This window comes from Periplaneta americana, chromosome 7 (assembly GCF_040183065.1).
Source record: "Periplaneta americana isolate PAMFEO1 chromosome 7, P.americana_PAMFEO1_priV1, whole genome shotgun sequence".
Lineage (NCBI taxonomy): Eukaryota > Metazoa > Arthropoda > Insecta > Blattodea > Blattidae > Periplaneta > Periplaneta americana.
The window spans coordinates 159,761,129-159,786,151 of record NC_091123.1 but is presented as its reverse complement, the minus strand read 5'-3'; the positions used below and the strand labels follow the sequence as shown (position 1 = coordinate 159,786,151).

The window sequence follows — 25,023 nt, the reverse complement described above, 5'->3', positions numbered from 1 at the left end:
CCCTCTATAGGACTTTAATTTAATTTGTATTATTTTCATCAGTGTTTGTATTTCTTTTTTGTATTTATATGTGCTATCTGGTAGGATGGAAGAGAAGGCCTCATGGCCTTAATCCTGTCAGATTAAATAAACAGACAGACAGACAGACAGACAGACAGACAGACAGACAGACAGACAGACAGACAGACAGACAGACAGACAGACAGACAGACAGACAGACAGACAGACAGACAGACAGACAGACAGACAGACAGACAGACAGACAGACAGACAGACAGACAGACAGACAGACAGACAGACAGACAGACAGACAGACAGACAGACAGACAGACAGACAGACAGACAGACAGACAGACAGACAGACAGACAGACAGACAGATAGATAGATAGATAGATAGATAGATAGATAGATAGATAGATAGATAGATAGATAGATAGATAGATAGATAGACATGGAGATTTAAGTAGACTTAACCAAGATTATGCTGCACGGCTTAGATTTTGCCTTGGCCGTCTCCAGGTAACAATTGAAGAGTCCACTGCAAGAATGATGGATGTCACTTTCTTGTCGAAAATGAACCAAAACTGTCAATGCATAGCTTAAGACATATAGAATGTACATAGAGAATTATATGGCATTAACACTGATAGTCGTTGTCCAGTAATGATCGGAAAATCACAGTTAAGCTTTGAGCGCTAAGCATTTCAAACTTTCGATTGCTTCTCCTGCAAAATGTATTCCAAATGACAGCCTCATTCTTGCAGTGGACTCTTCAATTGTACTGTCTTCAATTAAGCAGGAAGGTGTCTATTGCATAACAATCACTTGAACATGTTTGGATACAAGGACAGAGAGAACCAGTCACTCATCGATTGGACAAACAGGGCGAAGCAGGAAAATTGTAAATCTCTAGTACGTCATGTTTAACAGCGCTAAGGTCCCTGAAGAGGCACATCGGGTAGCACAACATAATGCCTGCGCATGTTTACGTACAATGTTTTTAGCGTAACCCACTTAGGAAATCCGTTTTCATCCCTGTCAGCAGCCGACATTGCAAAGCCGGCTGCCAGATTCAATTCTCGCCATACTCAAAATTAAATAAACAGGATTTTAGTTAAATTTGCTATGGTGGCGTAGCTGATTCAGTTAATACAAAACACAAAGCCAATTCGTGAAAACTGGCAAGTTCGGTTACATATGTAATGTATCAAAATACATACAGTATATTTCACAAATAATACGAAATATAATTATTTTCAGAATCAATAAAGACTCTAGAATATGCCATTAGGAAAGTTCAGGATAGCACAGAGGGTTTGGAATTGAACGGGTTACATCAGCTTCTTGTCTATGCGGATGACGTGAATATGTTAGGAGAAAATCCACAAACGATTAGGGAAAACGCGGAAATTATACTTGAAGCAAGTAAAGAGATAGGGTTGGAAGTAAATCCCGAAAAGACAAAGTATATGATTATGTCTCGTGACCAGGATATTGTACGAAATGGAACTATAAAAGTTGGAGATTTTTCCTTCGAAGAGGTGGAAAAATTCAAATATATTGGAGCAGCAGTAACAAATACAAATGACACTCGGGAGGAAATTAAACACAGAATAAATATGGGAAATGCCTGTTATTATTCGGTTGAGAAGCTTTTATCATCTAGTCTGCTGTCAAAAAATCTGAAAGTCAGAATTTATAAAAAAATGTTATATTACCAGTTGTTCTGTATGGCTGTGAAACTTGGACTCTCACTTTGAGAGAGGAACAGAGCTTGAGGGTTTTTGAGAATAAGGTTCTTAGGAAAATATTTGGGGCTAAGAGGGATGAAGTTACAGGAGAATGGAGAAAGTTACACAACGCAGAGCTGCACGCATTGTATCCTTCACCTAACATAATTAGGAACATTAAATCCAGGCGTTTGAGATGGGCAGGGTATGTAGCACGTATGGGCGAATCCAGAAATGCATATAGAGTGTTAGTTGGGAAGCCAGAGGGGAAAAGACCTTTGGGGAGGCCGAGACGTGGATGGGAAGATAATATTAAAATGGATTTGAGGGAGGTGGGATATGATGGTAGAGACTGGATTCATCTTGCTCAGGATAAGGACCAATGGCGGGCTTATGTGAGGGCGCCAATGAACCTCCTGGTTCCTTAAAAGCAAGTAAGTAAGTAAGTAAATAATTAAGTAAGTAATCAGTAAAGACTAACTTAGGAGATTTTTCATGTAAAAGCAAACATGAACTTTAAAAATGTAATTAATCTACAATACTAAAAGCATCTTGTTACGATGTGCACTGCAAACTCCTATATTTAAGTGAAAAATTCGTATATATATATATATATATATATATATATATATATATATATATATATACATCTTATATGTATATATATATATAATTGTCTTCTTCAAATAAAAATACTATTAATCAGTCAGACTTATCATATCTGAAAAGTGCTTCGAATATACCGTATAGCTGCTTCTATGTTCAATAAATTACTATCGAATGCACAGAATGTATCTAAAGTATAAAGCAAACCTTACTTCTTATTAACCCATTTCATGAATTAATATATAATAGGATGCGAAACTTACTGAGTTTCCCGTAACACATGCTAGAGGCTCTATGTAGAAACTGATCTTGCTGCCATCTGTTGGACGGTGGAGAACTTACTACATGTAGCAGCGCACCAAGTAGCGAAAGCAAAAACTAATTACTCCACGCATTTAGCAGCGCACCTGGTGAAGAAAATGTTAAACTATGCAGAAAATATTTCTTCCCTACCGCCCTCATCGATATTCTCAACTAACTCAATTTAAAATAAAACATTTACATTTTAATTTCTCACACAATCTTCCACTGAAAAATCTTACCGGAGCCAACAGAAAGATAAAAGAGACGATCTATTTAACACTACCCAATTAAAATATAATTAGACGGAGACAGAAAATAAAGCAAAATATTAGATAATTGGGATTGTATTCTTTGCGTATTTAGTGTACATCGAAATGGTAAACTCTGCAAGAACTATTTAGATACTTCAATTTATTATATTACTGTTACTTTACAATACATTCAACAACACTATTTTTACAACGTCCATAAACATTACTGTTTCACATACTCTGCTTATTCACATTTAATACCACTTTATGTGCACTCATTAGCTGCCATGTTGACTTCTCGAGCATCGACAGTTCGTCTCGAACGAACGGATAAATAGAGAACTCTGGGTAATGTACCCAACACGTAATTCTAATGTTCACCACCTACGACGTCGGACGCTGATCATCTTATTTGAACCCCCTTCCGTCAGATGGTGCTAATCGTAGTTTCGCATCCTTTTATATATTCATCCATGCCCATTTTATGAAATTAGGGAATATTTCAATTGTTTAATTTCGTAATAAGAATAACTTAAATATATTAATTACATATAAGTATATTAGTTGTTTAATATTGTTATTTTTAATGTAGCTTACATACTAGTGTGTTCCAGTAAATCATATTTATTATTATTATTATTATTATTATTATTATTATTATTATTATTATTATTATTATTTATGACAATGTCCATAGCAACACGTTGTTGTTTCATTACAATAAAATATATTGAATAAAAGTTAAAGATTTCGTCATTCGTGTATACGAATGTGTATGCCAGGGATGGAAAACTGTGCTGTAATTGTTGCACACGTCACAAGCCGGAACACGTAACTCTTCCCTTCAACCCTCGCGTTATTGTAGCGTAGGGGGAGAAGAGATGTGTATTCAGTGTGATTGCCAAACGTCACAGAACAGTCATTGAAGGCTCCGGTCTTGTGGACGGGGGAACGAACTCTTTCCCCCTTGCTTCCACCCCTCTCTTCTCTAGTTCTCCAAACCCTGGTGTACGCTGCGCATATGCTGCGCCCGAAAGCACGTGTATAGGCCTATATATAAATATATACTGTTCAAAATAAGTAGGACAATATGAATTACATAAAAAATTTTATTTAACGAGAGTAAATAAATGCATGATATATCACAAATTTAATACAGTCTATCGTGTAAATAAAAACAAATTAATAATTAATTTTAATGTTACTAAACAATTGTACGTGAGAATATCACTAAGGAAGCAATTAAACATTATTATTATAGTTACAAATTATGAAATTAGGAGATTTGATCAAATACATAGCACAAGAAAACGGATATAACCCCAACATAATAGACAACATAATACGTAAGACAAAACAAAACCACAAAAAACAGAAGAATAAAACACAAACACAAGAACAAAAAAAAAATACATCACACTAGCATACGAAAACAAAAACACATATAAAATTGCAACCTCATTCAAGAAATTGAACTACAACATCGCATACAGAACAAATAACGCTCTACAAAAACATCTCAACACACAAACAACACAAACAAACAATGCAACCACACAGGTGTATACAAACTCAAATGTAACACCTGCAACAACTTCAACATAGGACAGAGAGGCAGATCATTTCAAACACGTTACAAAGAACACATCACAGCCATAACAAAATTAAAAAACACCTCCACATATGCAGAACACATCACAAATGCCAATCACACCTACAAAGACATCAACACAGACATGGAAATACTGCACATCCAACCAAAAAGCCAGAAACTCAACACATTAGAACAATATGAAATATACAGACACACGAAAACACATAACTCAATTTCAAAACACATACAACGCACCCACATAGGAAACAAGAGGCGCCAAGACCAACAACGACCAGTTCCGAAGATGACCGAAAATAGGTCGAAACATGTTAACAAGGTACGTTAATAATATTTAACACAAGAAAGTTCTTATCATACATATTCCGAAGTGATACAGTGTTAAAATTTGTGTAATCAAGATGTATAATATTAATAATAATAATAATAATAATAATAATAATAATAAAATGAGTACTTGTTCATTAACATCATAGGAGATATTTAATGTGATTTCCATTACAAACATTCATTATTCCGAGAGGTGGCAGTATTAAACAAAACAAGAAAAGAACTTTTATAAACATTGGTCGCAAAAATTATTATCGAAAATATTTATTCCTCAACATCAGTGTCATTTACATGTTTATTCGTTAATCCTTATTGTTGGCAGCTGTTTTCGACATTTTGTTTTAGCCACTGAAAATGCAGCACACATTAAATCAACGGCTCTTCCTTGTGAAGCAATACTGGATTACGAATTCGATTACTCGTACAGCTACTCAATGGGCATATCAGAGAGAATTTGGTGTTCGTAATCCCCTACCCCCATAGAAACACAATACTGGGACTGATAAACAAATTGGAAACAACTGGATCTCTAAAAGAATAATAATTCTGATGACAATAAATATACAGACAAAAAAAAAAAGAGTAAACATCTGCGCATCTCGTGACAGGGAATCAAAACTTCTGCTTAATTTGACGTTAATAACTGGTCATTAAGTGAATTTTCAGCCGAATAAATAAAGGATTTTCATTATTTGCTATAGAGGTTAGTAATCTCCCAAAGATACTCTACATTTTAAGTATAACAAATTGTGGCTAGCATCATTCGTGTTGAAGGAAAGAAAGAAAGAAAGAAAGAAAGAAAGAAAGAAAGAAAGAAAGAAAGAAGGGAGGAAGGTAGGAAGGAAAGAAAGAAAAAAAGAAAGAAGGGAGGAAGGTAGGAAGGAAGGAATGAAGAAAAGAAAGAAAGAAGGGAGGAAGGTAGGAAGGAAAGAAAGAAAGAAGGGAGGAAGGTAGGAAGGAAAGAAAGAAAGAAGGGAGGAAGGTAGAAAGGAAAGAAAGAAAGAAGGGAGTAAGTTATGAAGGAAAGAAAGAAAGAAGGGAGGAAGGTAGGAAGAAAAGAAAGGAAGAAAGAAGGGAGGAAGGTAGGAAGGAAGGAAGGAAAGAAAGAAAGAAGGGAGGAAGGTAGGAAGGAAAGAAAGAAAGAAAGGAGGAAGATAGGAAGGAAAGAAAGAAAGAAAGAAGGGAGGAAGGTAGAAAGGAAAGAAAGAAAGAAAGAAGGGAGGAAGGTAGGAAGGAAAGAAACAAAGAAAGAAGGGAGGAAGGTAGAAAGGAAAGAAAGGAAGAAAGAAGGGAGGAAGTTAGGAAGGAAAGAAAGAAAGAAAGAAGGGAGGAAGGTAGGAAGGAAAGAAAGAAAGAAGGGAGGAAGCTAGGAAGGAAAGAAAGAAAGAAAGACGGGAGGAAGGTAGGAAGGAAAGAAAGAAAGAAAGAAGGGAGGAAGGTAGGAAGGAAGGGAGGAAAGGAAGAAAGAAAGAAAGAAAGAAAGAAGGGAGAAAGGTAGGAAGGAAGGAAAGAAAGAAAGAAGGGAGGAAGGTAGGAAGGAAGGAAAGAAAGAAAGAAAGAAAGAAAGAAAGAAAGAAAGAAAGAAAGAAAGAAGGGAGGAAGGAAGGAAAGAAAGAAAGAAAGAAAGAAAGAAAGAAGGTAGGAAGGAAGGAAAGAAGGAAAGGAAGAAATGTTGTTAATTCTATATAAATCACTCTGTATTAATATCCATGTTTATTATAAATTTTTGTATTATTTTGATGAATACTACCACCTCTTAAAATATTAAATTATTTTTAACAACATGTATATGAATCTTTTACGGTCATTTTCTGAGAGTGCCACAAGAGCTAATTCATCCGCAAAACCAATTAAATCCATGATTAATACACTGTGCTGTGTCCGATTCCATTCTTTCATTTTTGAGTTCATATAGATGACAGAAAGGGTTGGCGGTGACAGCATCCTTGTCTAACTCCGGTATTGATTTCTTTCCAATCACATAGTTTACCATCCATTCTTGCAAGACTTAAACCATATCGAAATCCTTTCAACTGGTTACTGACCAGGAAAAACCAATACCAGTGACGGAGTTGCTATCTTACAGTCCCTGAACAGACATGGTTAGCAGATTTCCTCTGACGTTGGGACAGTTTCATTGGTGTGATAGTAGAAGCGTGGTAGGGAGGAAAGGATGGCAACTGGATAGGAGAGGCAAGAAAGACTTTAACCTTTTTTTTTTAAATAATTAAATACTTCTAAATTAAATACAAATATAATGTGTGACATTGAATTGAGGGCAACTTAAATTGGACTCCTCAGTGAACAAAAAACTGTTTTGGAAAACGTATTATGTGTCTTTCAGGTGTTAAATTTTATGTTACTTTGTTAACATGTTTCGGCCTGTTATTATCAATCATCAGAATTGGTTGTTGCTGGTCTTAGCGCCTTTTGTTTTATTTCTTGTGGGGGTGTGTTTATGTAGTGTAATGTGGAGTCAAAGAGTGTGTGTGTTCTGAAATTGAGTTATGTGTTGAGAATTTCATTTGGATGTGTTTTTGTGTGTCTGTAGCTATATTTCGTATTGTTCTAGTGTGTTTAGTTTCTGGCTTTTTGGTTGGGTGTGCAGAAATTTCATGTCTGTGTTGATGTCTCTGTATGTGTGGTTAGCATTTGTGATATGTTCTGCATATGTGCAAATGTTTTTTTAATTTTGTTATGACTGTGATGTGTTCTTTGTAACGTGCTTGAAATGGCAGCAGCATCGACGGTATATACTCTCTGCCAATGATCATAACTCTCTTTGCTCCTACTTGTTATTGTCGTTGCTTTCATATGTAGCCAACTGTAAAATCATTTTATATTATTAAGTTTTATCATAAATATGATTAATAAAATAGTTCTTGACATAATTTTAAGTATAATATAGGCCTAAGCCTAAATCTAAATAGATATTTCTGTCCTCTTTAATAATTATAGTTCCTTTAACTTTCATATGTAGCTAACTAAAATCACTATTATTAAGTTTTATCAACAGTAATCTCACTAGAGGTTTTGATTTTATCGATAAATCTGCGAGTGGAACACGATTAGAAGAAAGTATATGAAGATTAGAAGTAACGAAGTACTCCAATACAATAAAATATTAATTGACTTACGAAAATACAACTGTCTTCAAATGTATTATTGTACCATCGCTAAATTACAAATATTACGCTAGATGGCAGTAGTGTGTTATGTTTAGCTGTTTTCTTGTTTTCAGTTGTGCCAACTATGGAATCTTCATTGAACTGTGTGGACGGTTACTAGTCAAGAAGGCTTTGTTGATTCAGTTTCATTTTTATTAAAAAGTTGCATTCCACTTCAATTATCCGGATCCCAATAATCAAAGTCACTTGACAGATGATTTTCAATAAATCTTAATATTAAACAATCTCTGATACATGACTATTCATATAGCAGAAGCTATAACATAACTTATTATAAACAAGTGTTCGAAAAGTTTTAATTAGGGATGATGAAATAAACAAGAAAAGTTTTAATTAACGATGTTGATATAAAAAATAAACATTAGTAATTTTAAAAGGAACAATTATTGAAAGTACAATTTTCAAATTTGAATGTTTTAGTGATTGGTGGTTCAGTTGATGTTATATTGGACGTGTGCGTAAAAGAAGTGAACTCGTTGATGTACATAGTGCATTCCTCAACTTATTCAGGATTTCCGAATGGTGCTCTTCATTTATTTGTTATTTACTTATTGTCTATTGTAGACAGATTGTAAATGTGGCATAATTGTAAAAAAATATATATTTGTAAATAGGATTTCAGGGAAGATGCATAGCTATGACCAGTGATCTTTATTAATTCCTGATCTTGAATGCCAATGCGATTCATATTTGAAAGTGCTGTGTATCGACTGGAGTGGTTTGTAATTTTCTGTTTTTTTTTTTTTTTTTTGACGTCCAGACCAATGCAGTTTGAAATGTTGGCAAACAAAGAAACAAATACTAGGGTAGTGATAAAAATAAACAAACGCTAGGGACGCGATAAAATTAAACAAATGCTAGGGACGCGATAAAATTGAGCGATAAGCAGCATGATTGGTTGAAAGACGCCCTTTCGTACCGTTTCATTGGTCAAAAGTAGTATGACGTAGTAAAAGTGTAATAGTCATAATTATTTTGTAATAAAATATATATTGACGTAATTTAAAGTATAAAATAGGCCTAAGCCTAAATCGAAGTATATATTTTCTGTCCTATTTTTTCGAACAATGTCCTCCTTTTTGAAGCTTTGTGTTCTTTTTTTTTATCGATATGAATCTGGTCACTCTATATTGAAAATAGTAGAAAACACAGAAGTAGCATTCTCATTAATACGAATATAACCTATAATAGAGTATATTAACAATCCCAATCTATACTAATAATAAATCTGTAGACGAAATTTTTCTGGTAATTTTCGATTTTCCAAAAATAATTGATCCTAACATATATAATTAACGACCCTGAAACCGAAAATCGCTTTTTTGAAATTTTTGTTTGTATGTCTGTCTGTCTGTCTGTATGTTTGCTACCTTTTCACGCGATAATGGCTGAACGGATTTCGATGAAAATTGGAATATAAATTAAGTTCGTTGTAACTTAGATTTTAGGCTATATGGCATTCAAAATACATTATTTAAAAGGGGAGTTATAAGGGGGCCTGAATTAAATAAATCGAAATATCTCGCTTATTATTGATTTTTGTGAAAAATGTTACATAAAAAATTTCTTTAAAAATTATTTCCGATAAGTTCTATTCTTTGAAAAATTTTGATAGGACTGATATTTAATGAGTTAAATGAGTTTCAAAATTAAAATAACTGCCATCTAAGGCGGTGTAATGAAATAAAGAACAAATGACTTCGCCTATAAGGGGCCTTGGTCAACAACAATCGAAAGCTATGAATCATAGCCTACAGGTAATGTTTCTGTGTTTGTATGAAGTAATATCGGAAGCTAAATTAACCGATTTGTGTAATTAATTATTATTTCATCATTGGAAAGTGTAGTTTCTCTGTATGGACATAATGCTATAATGTTATTACAGTAACTTCTGAGTGGATTGAGGACAGGTAAGATTAAAATAGCTTCTTATGCACAGAAAACTTGATAGGCTATTCTGTATATTCGTTTCCTATATTTCTTAAAATAATGTTTATCTCAGAGAATTAACGAACAACGAGAGTGTATTCATTTAGTATGCAGTAATAATATATTAGCTTAACATTCCATTATTTTATAATCCAAATTTTAACTATGCTCAATTGAATCGTGTTAAAATACATAAAATACATATGCATTAAATGCAATGCAAAATAATTGGGCAATGAGCCAAGCAGATTATGTTGCGCTGTTGTAAAATAAAATTTGTTCCTCCTGAGATTCAAGAGACCCCATAACAAATTAAAAACTTACTTATCGGAGTACATTCGTTATCAACACATTTTTTTATATAATGTAATATAATATAATATCGTCGGCTGAATGCAATAACTAGGTAACTTGATTTTTCATATTTTGTGACATCGTCTATTTACTTATTTATTGCACTAAGGAATACGTCTCGTTTTCTTTTACCTATTTGTTATATTGGAAAATAGATGTCGCTGGTATCGTTCGATCAGTTACCTAGATCCTGGATTACATTTTGTGCGATTTTTGCTATGCTATAAAAGAGGTAACTAAAAAACGCAAATTTCGAGTTACCTAGTTCTTGCATTCAGGCGACGATATAATATAATATAATATAATATAATATAATATAATATAATATAATATAATATTATATTATATAATATAATTTAAGTTATTTCAAGGGTTCAGAACCATAGTGGGCCAAGCGCCATTTTATGAATACGTAAAAAACAAGGGTTAAAATTAAGTTATTACCATAATTCAATGGAAACATATAGAAAGTAAAATAAAGTATACACATTAAATCTAAATGATGTCACTGTTCATTAAACTATGGTTGCATGTACTAAAAATTAAGAAACATGTTAAAGGAATTGTCATTGCACCAAATCATTGCTCTCTGGACCAAAATGATCGCATTTTAATTATTTAAATACAATTTAAATTAAGTCACATATTAAACGATTTATCCTTCTATCAAACACGAATGTTCCCTGGATCAAACGTCCTATTTTAATTATGTAATTACTTTATATTTATTTCAAACTGGTGCAGCTGAGCGCACGGGTACGGCTAGTTAATAATAAAAGACAGAGAACAAACAGATTATAACTTAGCCTACTTTCATCATTCAGCCTGACCTTTCCAGATAACTGGAGTTGAATAATGCCCGCTTCTGCTAAATTGATATTGCTGAAAACAGCCACACAACAGAGTTTTGGAATTGGCCCTAATGTTACAGAGCACCACAGAACAACAAAACAGATTCTTCATGCATGTAATGAAAGAGAAAATCACTTCCAGTTTGATTCATTTGTTTAAAACAAATTTCAGAGGCAAAAGGACACAAGTACACACGCATCACTTTTGCCACCAACAATTTCATGCTATTTTGCAAGCGGTTTTTCTGACTAATCAGGAAGCAACATAGATTGGGATTTCACTTATATGCTTTTGCCATTAAAGTGTTATATGCTTTACCTTACCCTGGATGGACTTAACTCACCTCAAATAATAGATACTTTACACCGTGTTATTTATGGATACATATATAGCCTACTATGCATAACGATTCAATACTCTATTTTTGTAAAGATATCTTTCTATTTCTTTTTCTGTCTCTTTTTATCTTTTTGTCTATTTTTATTTCAAGGCATTTATTATATTCCCATTTTTATTATTATTACTTTCGTTTTTATTTTTCGCTTTCTTTCCTTTTATTATATTATTGTATTATTTTTCGTTTATTCTATCTTGTTTTGTTCCATTGCATTGTGAATTCATCATAATATGTAGCTGCTACAGTATAATTTACGAGGAATAGATCTGTTGTAGCACATATCGAAAATGAAATAATTCTGTAAATACATAAATAATAATGAAATTCTCATTAAAAACCGTTTTCACAGATAAACTGCCTCGCAAATATTGAATATGAACTAAAACCTAATAATATTTTAGGATAAATGCAGACATAGAAACATAGATGACTAGCCAAGAACCACTTTTTTGGTATCAGGCAATGCTGAAAGTACTATTTTTTTCTGTAAAAGTTCGAAATAGAATATTTTTCTGCAACATCAGAATTAGAGAGCTGTAGAATAGGGCTTACAACCGGTTTTCATTCTACTGGTCAGAGAGTATCCGTCAAGGTGAAGCATCCGATCGAATGTTGGAATATTTAAACAGGTTGCCCCTGATATTTTGCAAGCTAGACAGGACACTGACATTTTCTGAGTACACAGACGGAGTAACAATTGAAGGAAATTTACCATCTGTAATTAAAAAAAAAACGTATTTGCTTAATATAGGCCTACAATTTGATTGCCTACTTTATTACACTTATCTTTATAACATAAATATATATAGATGAACAAATGAACACCGGTAACAATAAAGGAAATAAGTGTAATCCATACTATGAAATCTGGTGTATAAAGAAATGCAAGAACAGCAAAAATTATAAATACTTACTAAATAGAAGAGCAAATAAGTACATACATTATATTGTAATATTTACATTTTAAACTCAAAATGCATACCTCTAAACAGTAGCTGCTAATGCCTTTTAATTACTCTAAGTATGTATTACTTCATTAATAAATCATTTCAAGAAGATTAATTTTGCTCTTGACTATACCAACTGTAATAGCTGAATGAATGAAATAATTAATTAGTTAATTAATTAATCGATCAATCAATCAACTACTGAACGAATTAATGAATGAATCAATTAATAAATGAATGAATGAATGAACCAATTAGTGAATTACTGAATCAGTCAGTGAATCAATCAATGAACCCATTGATGAATGAATCAATGAGTCGATGGACGGATGGATTTTTATTTTAGTGGGTTATTTTACGACGCTTTATCAACAGCTTTGGTTATTTAGCGTCTGAATGAGATGAAGGCGATAATGCCGGTGAAATGAGTCCGGGGTCCAACACCGAAAGCTACCCAGCACTTGCTCATATTGGGTTGAGGGAAAATCCCGGAAAAAACCTCAACCAGGTAACTTGCCCCGACCGGGAATCGAACCCGGGCCACCTGGTTTCGAGGCTAGACGTGCTAACCATTACTCCACAGGCGTGGACGGATGGATGGATGGATGGATGGATGGGAATAATTTATTGATTCATTCATTGTAATGAGGGAAGAAGAATTATCAATTAAATAATAGGCCTACACGATGATAATCGCGTCCTAGCAAGGACTCTTGCAGCTCCTGCATGGCTCAATGTGCCTTTGCCGTCCACCCACAAATAGTGAGAAACAACTCGAATATTCGTTAAACCGAATTAGAGACACTCCGCGGGACGGAACGACTTTCATACTGACTACAGCGCCAGGCGTTCTATAGCAGCATATAATTTCTGTTTTTCGTAACCGGTTGTGCACGACTCTAATCAGAATGCGTTACCTTTATTTCGTAATGATAACGTAAAATTCTAGTATTTGTGTTTCCTTTAGGCACAAGTTTAGCAAAATTTTAACTAAGCGCATTTCATAATTAAAAACCGTGTTAAATCTGTAAAATTTCAAGTAAAATTCTACATGGACGTTGATTACCATGACAAGTTTTTAAATTATGGTTTATTTAACGACGCTTGCAACTGCAGACGTTATATCAGCGTCGCCGGTGTGCCGGAATTTTATCCCGCAGTTCTTTTACATGCCAGTAAATCTACTGACATGAGTCTGTCGCATTTAAGCACACTTAAATGCCATGGTGTTGTGGAAGAGAAGGCCTGATGGCCTTAACTACACCAGAATAAATACATAGATAGATAGATAGATAGGTAGGTAGGTAGGTAGGTAGGTACGTAGGTACGTAGGTAGGTAAATAGATAGATAGATAGATAGATAGATAGATAGATAGATAGATAGATAGATAGATAGATAGATAGATAGATAGATAGGTAGGTAGGTAGGTAGGTAGGTAGGTAGGTAGGTAGGTAGGTAGGTAGGTAGGTAGGTAGGTAGGTAGGTAGGTAGGTAGGTAGGTAGGTAGGTAGGTAGGTAGGTAGGTAGGTAGGTAGGTAGGTAGGTAGGTAGGTAGGTAGGTAGGTAGGTAGGTAGGTAGATAGATAGATAGATAGATAGATAGATAGATAGATAGATAGATAGATAGATAGATAGATAGATAGATAGATAGATAGATAGATAGATAGATAGATAGATAGATAGATAGATAGATAGATAGATAGATAGATAGATAGATAGATAGATAGATAGATAGATAGATAGATAGATAGATAGATAGATAGATAGATAGATAGATAGATAGATAGATAGATAGATAGATAGATAGATAGATAGATAGATAGATAGATAGATAGATAGATAGATAGATAGATAGATAGATAGATAGATAGATAGATAGATAGATAGATAGATAGATAGATAGATAGATAGATAGATAGATAGATAGATAGATAGATAGATAGATAGATAGATAGATAGATAGATAGATAGATAGATAGATAGATAGATAGATAGATAGATAGATAGATAGATAGATAGATAGATAGATAGATAGATAGATAGATAGATAGATAGATAGATAGATAGATAGATAGATAGATAGATAGATAGATAGATAGATAGATAGATAGATAGATAGATAGATAGATAGATAGATAGATAGATAGATAGATAGGTAGACAGACAGACAGACATACAGATAGATAGATAGGTAGGTAGGTAGAGATAGATAGACAGACAGACAGACAGGCAGGCAGGCAGACAGACGATAGACAGACAGACAGACAGACAGACAGACAGACAGACAGATAGATAGATAGATAGATAGATAGATAGATAGATAGATAGATAGATAGATAGATAGATAGATAGATAGATAGATAGATAGATAGATAGATAGATAGATAGATAGATAGATAGATAGATAGATAGATAGATAGATAGATAGATAGATAGATAGATAGATAGATAGATAGATAGATAGATAGATAGATAGATAGATAGATAGATAGATAGATAGATAGATAGATAGATAGATAGATAGATAGATAGATAGATAGATAGATAGATAGATAGATAGATAGATAGATAGATAGATAGATAGATAGATAGATAGATAGATAGATAGATAGATAGATAGATAGATAGATAGATAGATAGATAGATAGATAGATAGATAGATAGATAGATAGATAGATAGATAGATAGATAGATAGATAGATAGATAGATAGATAGATAGATAGATAGATAGATAGATAGATAGATAGATAGATAGATAGATAGATAGATAGGTAGACAGACAGACAGACATACAGATAGATAGATAGGTAGGTAGGTAGAGATAGATAGACAGACAGACAGACAGGCAGGCAGGCAGACAGACGATAGACAGACAGACAGACAGACAGATAGATAGATAGATAGATAGATAGATAGATAGATAGATAGATAGATAGATAGATAGATAGATAGATAGATAGATAGATAGATAGATAGGTAGGTAGATAGACAGACAGACAGATAGATAGATAGGTAGGTAGAGATAGATAGATAGACAGACAGACAGACAGGCAGGCAGGCGACAGACAGACAGACAGACAGACAGACAGACAGATAGATAGATAGATAGATAGATAGATAGATAGATAGATAGATAGATAGATAGATAAGTAAATAAATCGATCTCCGCCGGGATCGAACCCGCAACCTCGAGCATAGAAGGCCAGCGCTATACCAATTACGCTACCGAGGGAAACATTACCCTGGAATGCGTTTTATTGAAATACCTGCTTCCTTCAATAAAATTCTTTATTTTTACGATTGCCATTCCATGCCAAAGGCACTAAGATTTCTGCCATTATCATGTGCAACTTCTTATCTGCGGCCGACTCAAGAATTGATCATCCTTGATGGGGAATAATCTTTTTCAATGGATCCGGATATGCAAGACAACAGCAACAAAACCAGAGCAGATAGAAGTGGCTCTTCAGAATAAGACTTGCCTCGAAAACAGTATAAAGCTGTGTAGAGTTTCTGGAGTGTTACATCAAGCTCTTACACTTTCCTTTAACTTTTAGGAAAGAAGACCATTTCTAATGGATGTCATAGTCTCATGTAGCGCTGTTCTTCTCTGTCACACGCTGCTTGTTGCACAAAAAAAGTAAGTAAAGGAAAACCACTTTAAAAGAAAATGGGCTCTTTCATCCCTTCTGTACAACACTGCACATAACAATCTACAGTTGTGATAGTGTTTATTCATATCAGTTTCTTTTTATATGATTGGTTCTGCAGTTCCTTTGAACCAGTAAACAAGAAACGATATTAAACATGTCTATATCTATTTACGTACTCTATATGGTAATGGCTCTCCAAACTATACTTTTTGGAAGATAACTTTTGTCCTGAAAAAAACAAGAGAAAGGACGTTTGCAAGCACCAGAGGTTAGACTTTTAAGTAAAATAAAACTGGCTTCAGCTCACAAACGATAAATAATTACAGAAGAGATTTTAATTAAAAAGACGCAAAATAAGTTTTGGTCTGTGGAGAAAGAGGGGGAAATCCAACAGGTTACTATGAACAAAATATATTATTATTTTTTTAAATTTTATACCCATTTTTGTTCCGATAAGTTTTGTTAATTTAACAATATTTTCTTTAACTTCGTCATAAACGTATAACTATTTGAAGGGTACACGGGAAAAACGATCAAGGTCCATCAAAAATCGAAATTGAGTTAATAATGCTATCTTATAGTGGAAAGAAAGTACTATCATGTGGTCTAGCTAGTAATAAGAAATCATCGTTCTTGACATTCCACTACGTCAATTTCTATTAAATACACACATAACTAAGTATTAAAATTCGTTTTTCTCGAAACTTTCTAAAATAGATCTTGATCGTTATTCCAGTGTACCCTTCATTTGTAAATGCAATCTCATGATAGTTATTATGTAAAAGGTCATAAGAAAATAACTGTTTCATATCTGAAATGACTGCATACGCTGCAAAACCTTCATCTTAGACTAATTTAATTTAATGTGTTATCATTTTAAATATGTACATTCATCAACGTTTTACCTTATATTTTATATTTTAATACAATATGGTTAATGTGCCCATTGCACATCAGTATAACAGTTCAATGGAGGTAACAGTGATCTGAAGATGGTTTACAAAACCGAAAACGTTCAAGTAGAATGAAAAAAAAAATCATATTATTATATAAGATAAGTTTATGACGGACTTGAAGAAAATATTGTTAAAAAAAATATATGTATATATTGAGATATTTACTTGTATTTATTTATTATTTACTTATTTATTTATTTTATTGATTGTTACTGAAAGCAGAAATCCAACAAATATTTCAGCAGAAATCGTTATACGAAGACAGAGATATAGATAACTAGTATAAAAGCACTTTTTTAGTATCAGAAAATGATTTAAATGTTTTTTCTGTGAAAACCCGAAATAATTTTTTTTCTATAACATAAGACTGTATTGTCTTAATTAATTCATTTATTCATTCATTCTGGCAGAGTTAAGGCCATGAGGCTTTATCTTCCACGATATGAGAAGTGATATACGCATTCAAATACTAACTGTATATAGAGAAAGTAAAACTATGATTTATGTGTAACCTACGCACAAGCTTTTAGAAATATTGAAGCTGCTGCAAGTTACGATATAAGAGACCAGAAGTATTGAAGTAGCTGACAAGTTAGGAAAAAAAGACCAGAATGATTCAAGTTGCTAGCAAGTTACGAGACAACAGATAAAAACTATTAAAGCTGTCGACAGGTTACGGGACAACAGATCAGAACAATAGAAGGCTATGACACAATAGATCAGAAATTAAAGCTATTGGCAGAATAAGACAAAACAGATACAAATTTTTTTGTCTCTTCATTGTAGCATTCAGTTTCTCCACCTTTTCTTAGGTCTACCAGTCCATATTTCAATACTCGGTATGTTAATAATTCATACAGCACGACTGATTCCCTCATCGGCTATGCTTGACGACACTCTTTCCTTACCGTCTGGACTCATTTACTCTGTTCCGTAATTAACATTGTTCTCTAAGTGTTTATTCCGTATTCTCTTGTATATTTTCGTATTGTCTCATATCTTGTTTTCCACATTATTTCATACAGCACTTTTATCTTTTTTCAAGAATGTTGTGTATTTTTTGCTGCCTGTGCTTGTTTCCATGCCTTAGAATTTCTCCAACTTTTGTCTCCTTGCACACGATGTATCTCTACAAAGTAAATAATTAAAGCAGCCACAAAGATATCACAACTGTTGCGTCATAGCGTTACTCGGGCCGTAAAATGCTGCTTTGAATACGAAATTGGGGAGATATGCAAATAAGTTATGAATGCAAGACCATTATTTATTGAAGATCTGACATGAATAAGACTGTAATAGGTAAAATGAAGATGCCGCTAAAATAACTTTTGTTAAAACAATTTAATTTATTTATTTGTAGTATGCTGCTTAAAACTGCCTTACAAAACTGTTTTAGTAGCATTTCAGCATTTTGAGGAATTAAAGAGACAACAATTTTGTTAAATACGAAAAGGAGAAATTTACAACACATTAAAAATGATGACAATGCTACTAAGAAGAATGTTGTTTCTAATGAGATTATTGGATGTAGTGTAGGTAAATTTCAAGTGGTTTATTACTATTAGTAATCCCATACTGCGCTTGAGCGCGCTCCAGCCGTCTGACAGTCAAATGTAAAGCATATAATATAATATAATATAATATAATATAATATAATATAATATAATATAATATAATGTAATATAATGTAATATAATATAATAATATAATGTAATACAATATAATATAATATAATATAATGTAATATAATATAATATAATGTAATATAATGTAATATAATATAATAATATAATGTAATATAATGTAATATAATATAATATAATACAATATAATATAATATAATATAATGTAATATAATATAATATAATGTAATATAATGTAATATAATATAATATAATATAATGTAATATAATGTAATATAATGTAATATAATATAATATAATATAATATAATATAATATAATATAATATAATGTAGTATAATATAATATAATGTAATATAATGTAATATAATATAATATAATATAATGTAATATAATGTAATATAATATAATATAATATAATATAATATAATATAATATAATATAATATAATGTAATGTAATGTAATATAATATAATATAATATAATATAATGTAATATAATATAATAATATAATGTAATATAATGTAATATAATATAATGTAATATAATGTAATATAATATAATATAATGTAATATAATATAATATTATAATGTAATATAATGTAATATAATATAATATAATATAATATAATGTAATATAATATAATATAATATTATAATGTAATATAATGTAATATAATATAATATAATATAATATATAATGTAATGTAATATTATATAATATAATTTAAGTAATTTGAAGGGTTCAGAACCATAGTGGGCCAAGCGCCATTTACTGAATACGTAGAAAACAAGGGTTAAAATGAAGTTATTACCGTAATTAAATGGAAACATATAACAAGTAAAATAAAGTATATACATTAAATTTAAATGCTGTCAATGTTCATTAAACTATGGTTGCATGTAATAAAAATTAAGAAACATGTTAAAGGAATTGTCATTGCACCAAATGAGTGGTCTCTGGACCAAAATGATCGCATTTTCATTATTTGGATGCAATTTAAATTAAGTAACTTATTAAACGATTTATCCTACTATCAAACACGAATGTTCACTGGATCAAATGTTCTATTTTAATTATGTAATTACTTTATATTTATTTCTAACGGGTGCAGCGGAGCGCACGGGTACGGCTAGTACAATATATAAATGATATGATATGATAAGATATGATATGATATGATATGATATGATATGATATGATATGATATGATATGATATGATATGATATGATATGATATGATATGATATGATATGATATGGTATGATATGATGTGATATGATAGGATATATGATATGATATATGATAATAATAGCACAATATCTGTCACTTTATCTACGAAAAAGATTTTTGTGGCATGTTTTGCATTCAACAGCTGGTTTCTGCAAATTTCTTTTTCAAGCATAGGCCTACTTATCCACTTTCATTTTTGAAGTCTGAAATTTTGGCACAATTTCCATCTATTCTAGATCCATTTATAATGTACCAACACGTATTCAGGAAAAGTAACGCATTTCTAAGCTGTAATTGTTTCTTAAAGTCAACATGTCACTTTCATCAACCAAATTTGAGATTCTTTGAATAAAATTGTCAAGAGATGAATATGAAATAATGCGTGAAATATCCAGAACTTCTGGATGCTTAAGAAATCACCCTCAATTGGAATTAAGGGTCTAGAGCACAAGGGGTATAAGTGGCATAAAGCTAATGTTGAGAAAATTGAGTTTAAAGTCAAGTGACAATGGGAAATTGTATGCAAAGTCTACGATGTATGTTTTTGTTCTTACGTATTGACTCTTGGTTTTAAGAAATAGTTCGCTGCAGATTATGAACAAATTTTAAAATTAAGATATTAAAAATAACCATTTTATAATAAAAACGTTGCACTTACACTTCTTGTGTTTCAACCTATATTGCTTTTTTAAATAATAGTACAAACTAAATGTGTGTAAATTACAAAATACATTCTAAATTTAAACAAATTTACGCGTTTGAAAGAAGTTGAATACTATTAAATAAAAAGAATGTCCCATTTATTTTGCTCACCCAAAACATTTTTTTCTCAGAAGTCAAAAGAAAAACTGTTTTAAACAGAAGTTGTTTAATTATAATGGGGAATTAATACTATGGGTATATCTTTCTTGTAACGTTGTTGATAAGAAGATACGAGTAGTAACTTCATTTTTAAAGGCACCGTAGACTTATATTTAATAAATCATTTATATACAGGGTGTTTCAGAAATGCTTTGACAAACCTTGGGGGAATGTTCCTCACAACAAAACAAGAAAAAAGTTAATGTAAACGTACGTCCGAAAATCCTTAGTTTTTTTTAGCTATTAATCAAAGAACATAATGAAACATCTGTTAGGTATTGTCAGCTTGGTAGCAAATTTAATCAGTTCAGAAACTCATAACTCAACGCGTTTCAAGATACAATCCAACAACTTAACCTAAGTTTCTAACCGATAATAAGATTCATTTTGTTAGATAATCGAATGATGTTATCGATACAAGTCTGCTGATGCAGCCATTGTATTCTAGATGGCTGTGTGTTGCGAAGGAGACTTGTTTGCTACAGTTATTTGTCATTTGTGTACATTTTGAACATTTGTTATTGATTAAAGTTCGAACACTTGCTACCAAGCTGACAATATCTAACAGATGTTCCATTATGTTCTTTCATTAATAACTAAAAAACTAAAGATTTTGTGACATATGTTTACATGAACTTTTTTTCTTGTTTTGGTGTAAGGAACAAGCCTCCAAGGTTTGTCAAAATTATTTCTGAAACACCCTGTATATAATATAAAGGATGCGTCCGAAAGAACGGATGGATTTCAAACTATCGATACTCAGCGAGGGAAGGGATAGAGTGAGGAGGAGTGAGACGGTGTCGGGTAGAATTCCCGGGTAGCTCAGTTGGTAGAGCGCTGGTACGTTCAACCAGAGGTCCCGGGAATGATACCCGGCCCCGGAACAATTTTTCCCTTGAAATTATTCAAATCTGCTCTACAGGGAGCTTTACCTGAAAGACTAGATTTGCCTAATATATACGTCACTGTGTACGTTAACAGAAAACCACAATTCCAAGTCACACAGAGATTGTGTGCACTCGATGTGGGTTTCTGGCGTTTCGTCAGCCCACGCGAGTTGTGTGGATATAAAGGGAAAAGTTGAGACGGTGTCGGGTGGAGTTCCCGGGTAGCTCAGTTGGTAGAGCGCTGGTACGTTCAACCAGAGGTCCCGGGAACGATACCCGGCCCTGGAACAATTTTTCCCTTGAAATTATTCAAATCTGCTTTACAGGGAGCTTCACCTGAAAGACTAGATTTGCACAATATATACGTCACTGTGTACGTTAACAAAAAACCACAATTCCAAGTCACACAGAGATTGTGTGCACTCGATGTGGGTTTCTGGCGTTTCGTCAGCCCACGCGAGTTGGGTGGATATAAAGGGAAAAGTTGAGATGGTGTCGGGTGGAGTTCCTGGTTAGCTCAGTTGGTAGAGCGCTGGTACGTTCAACCAGAGGTCCCGGGATCGATACCCGGCCCCGGAACAATTTTTCCTTTGAAATTATTCAGGACCATGAGTGTTGGGTCAGTGAGAGAATGCAGTTTCAGTTGAGAACATGGAGTGGTCTGGCGTACAATGTGCGTTCATCGCAGAGACATTTTTGAAAAATGAAGAGTCTGTGATCGTCACTCAGGACTCATTTCGACATCTGATGTCACGCTAGGACTCCAACTAGAAATACAATTTTGCAGTGGGCGGTTTCATTTCGTACTACAAGTTCAATATTAAAGAAGAAATCACCTGGACGACCACGGAGCGCGCGTACATGTGCAAATGTGGAGGCAGTAAGACAGTCGGTTGTCCAGTCACTTCAGTGATCAGCCCGCAAACATGCTATTGCACTGAGATTGTCCGAGGCTACGGTAAGACGCATTTTGCATTTAGACCTTAAATTCCACCCATACAAGATGACAATTCTGCAACAACTTAATGCAGGAGATTGCGAGAATCGTGTTGATTGTTGTCAGCGTATTTTCACGAACGTGACCCTTACCACCGTTCTGTTGACCAGTGACGAAGCCCTTTTCACCTCTCCGTCTGTGTCAATAAACAGACAAGAACCAATCCTAATTAATTGCACGAGAAATCTCTTCACAGTAAGAGAGTTACGTTTTGGTGTGTTGTAGCAGAATTTGGTGTTTGGGGGGTCTTACGTCTCATCACTGGTGCAATCAAAACTACTCCAATTAAAGCCATGCAAACAATCACATCTAATAAACCAGTTGTAACAGATCGTGAAACACAAGCCCTTTTAACCTACGAAAAATTAAGAAGGCTTCCAAACTGGGATAAATGGAGTAAATACAAAGATTCTAAATTTACATTGAGGACTCAAAATGGATACATACAAGAGGTAGAAAAGCTTAAGAAAATTCTAGAAATACCAAGTGAAAAGGAAAACTTGATGTCTCGATATAATCCACTTAATAACTTCAAAGTAGATTGCTGCCTTGATCTTGATGAAGTCTTCAACAAAAAATATATAAATCCAGAAATAGCAAAAGCCATTGCCCTACAAACAATTAATAGAAAATATCCACAAAAGAACTGGTTGTACATTTACACTGATGGATCTCTCATGGATCAAAATGAAGGAGCTGGAGCAGGAGCTACTTGCCAATACTTTTCTCTTCATAAAAATGTTGGCAAGTACACAACAAATTTTGATGGCGAAGTTGAAGCCATTTATACATCACTTCAAAATGTATTTGTTTGGCTAAACCAGTGCAAAAACATAGTCATCCTTTTTTTTTTCCCGGGTAGCTCAGTGGTAGAGCCTTGGTACATTAAACCAAAGGTCCCGGGTTCGATACCCGGCTCCGGAACAATTTTTCCCTCGAAATTATTCAAATCAACGTTACAGGGAGTTATATCTGAAAATCTTGATTTGCATAGTCATCCTGTCTGACTCCAAAGCTGCAATCCAGTCCATCAGCTCAACTACATCCCCTAAAATGGAAAAAGTAAAAGAAATTCATTGCATGGTAAAACAAATTCAAATGCTAAATAAAAAAGTGGTCTTCCAATGGATCCCGGCCCACTGCGGACTGAACGGTAACGAGAAAGCAGATATGTTAGCAAAGAAAGGAACTTATATCAACTTAAAAACAAATTTCAAGTTCCCATATGAATCAATAAAGCGAGTCATAAAAAGAATAAGTTACAACGAACAGGCAAAACATCAAAATTCAAAATGGAAAGAATCATTCAAAGATCCAAAACTCATTCCTGATCTACCTCGAAAATCTGCCGTGGCCATGTTTAGATTGATTACTGGTCATGATTGCCTCCATCGTATTGGAGTACTGAATTCACCTAAATGCTTACTGTGCACCAGAGAAGAGGACATGGAGATGGAGCACCTGGCTAATTGTGAAACTCTTAGGACATTTGTGGACCTTCCATCAAAATATTGGGAAGCAAGAAGGATGATGACTTCATTGTCAAATCCAGAGCATTAGATACACACACACACACACACACACTTTTTTTAGGATGATGACGACCGTGCAGTAACCATTACAGGTGCTCATTACGTTAAAATGTTATAAACTTTCCTACAACCAAGGTAAACGAGCTTGCTGTTGATGCTGAGAACATTTGGTTTCAACAAGATGGGACAACTGCTCACACAGCACGTCAAACAATAAATCTCCTGCAAGAGCTCTTTCCGGGACACATCATTTCGCATCACGATGACGTTCCTTGACCTGCACGTTCCCCAGATCTCGCCCTCTGCGACTTCTTTCTTTGGGGCCATTTGAAGGCGGAAATTTGTAAACATCGACCACATACACTGGACGAACTGAAGACGGCGACTCGTGAAAAAATCGCGGCAATCCCACCAGCTGTGGCTGTGAAAGTGATGGCGAACTTCAGAAAACTTCAATAAACTGCATGTCTTGGTGGGTCTGTTGATAACAATAAATTTTTGATTTGATGAATCATTACAATTTTCTTGCCCTGCGAAATCCATCCGTTCTTTCTGACGCACCTTGTATGATTCGATTTAATTTCTTCCTGTAACCACTACAGGTTGCCATCAACAAAGAGTACCACGATAGAATAGAGTAAATGCCTTGAGGCTTAGTGATAAATTGTTGTTAGAGTGAAAAATAAACAATTTGAATTATATTGAAACACATTATATTAAACGAAGTAACGTCAAGGAGATGCGAATTAGTCATGGTCC

At 33.4% G+C, this 25,023-nt stretch overlaps 1 long non-coding RNA gene and 1 other non-coding gene across 3 annotated transcripts in view; both read left to right on the top strand.

The window, feature by feature from the left end:
• LOC138703648 (uncharacterized) overlaps positions 1-25,023 on the top strand; it is a 380,530-nt gene that overhangs the window by 38,463 nt on the left and 317,044 nt on the right. Inside the window, exon 2 of one of the 2 annotated variants that reach the window (XR_011333224.1) lies at positions 16,060-16,142. The exons of the other annotated variant lie outside the window; for it this stretch is intronic. This is a non-coding gene — a long non-coding RNA (uncharacterized lncRNA). The remainder of the gene's footprint in view (positions 1-16,059; positions 16,143-25,023) is intronic. 2 annotated transcript variants of the gene reach the window in all.
• TRNAN-AUU (transfer RNA asparagine (anticodon AUU)) lies at positions 23,585-23,656 on the top strand. Its single transcript has one exon. It is a non-coding gene; the product is annotated as a tRNA-Asn (tRNA).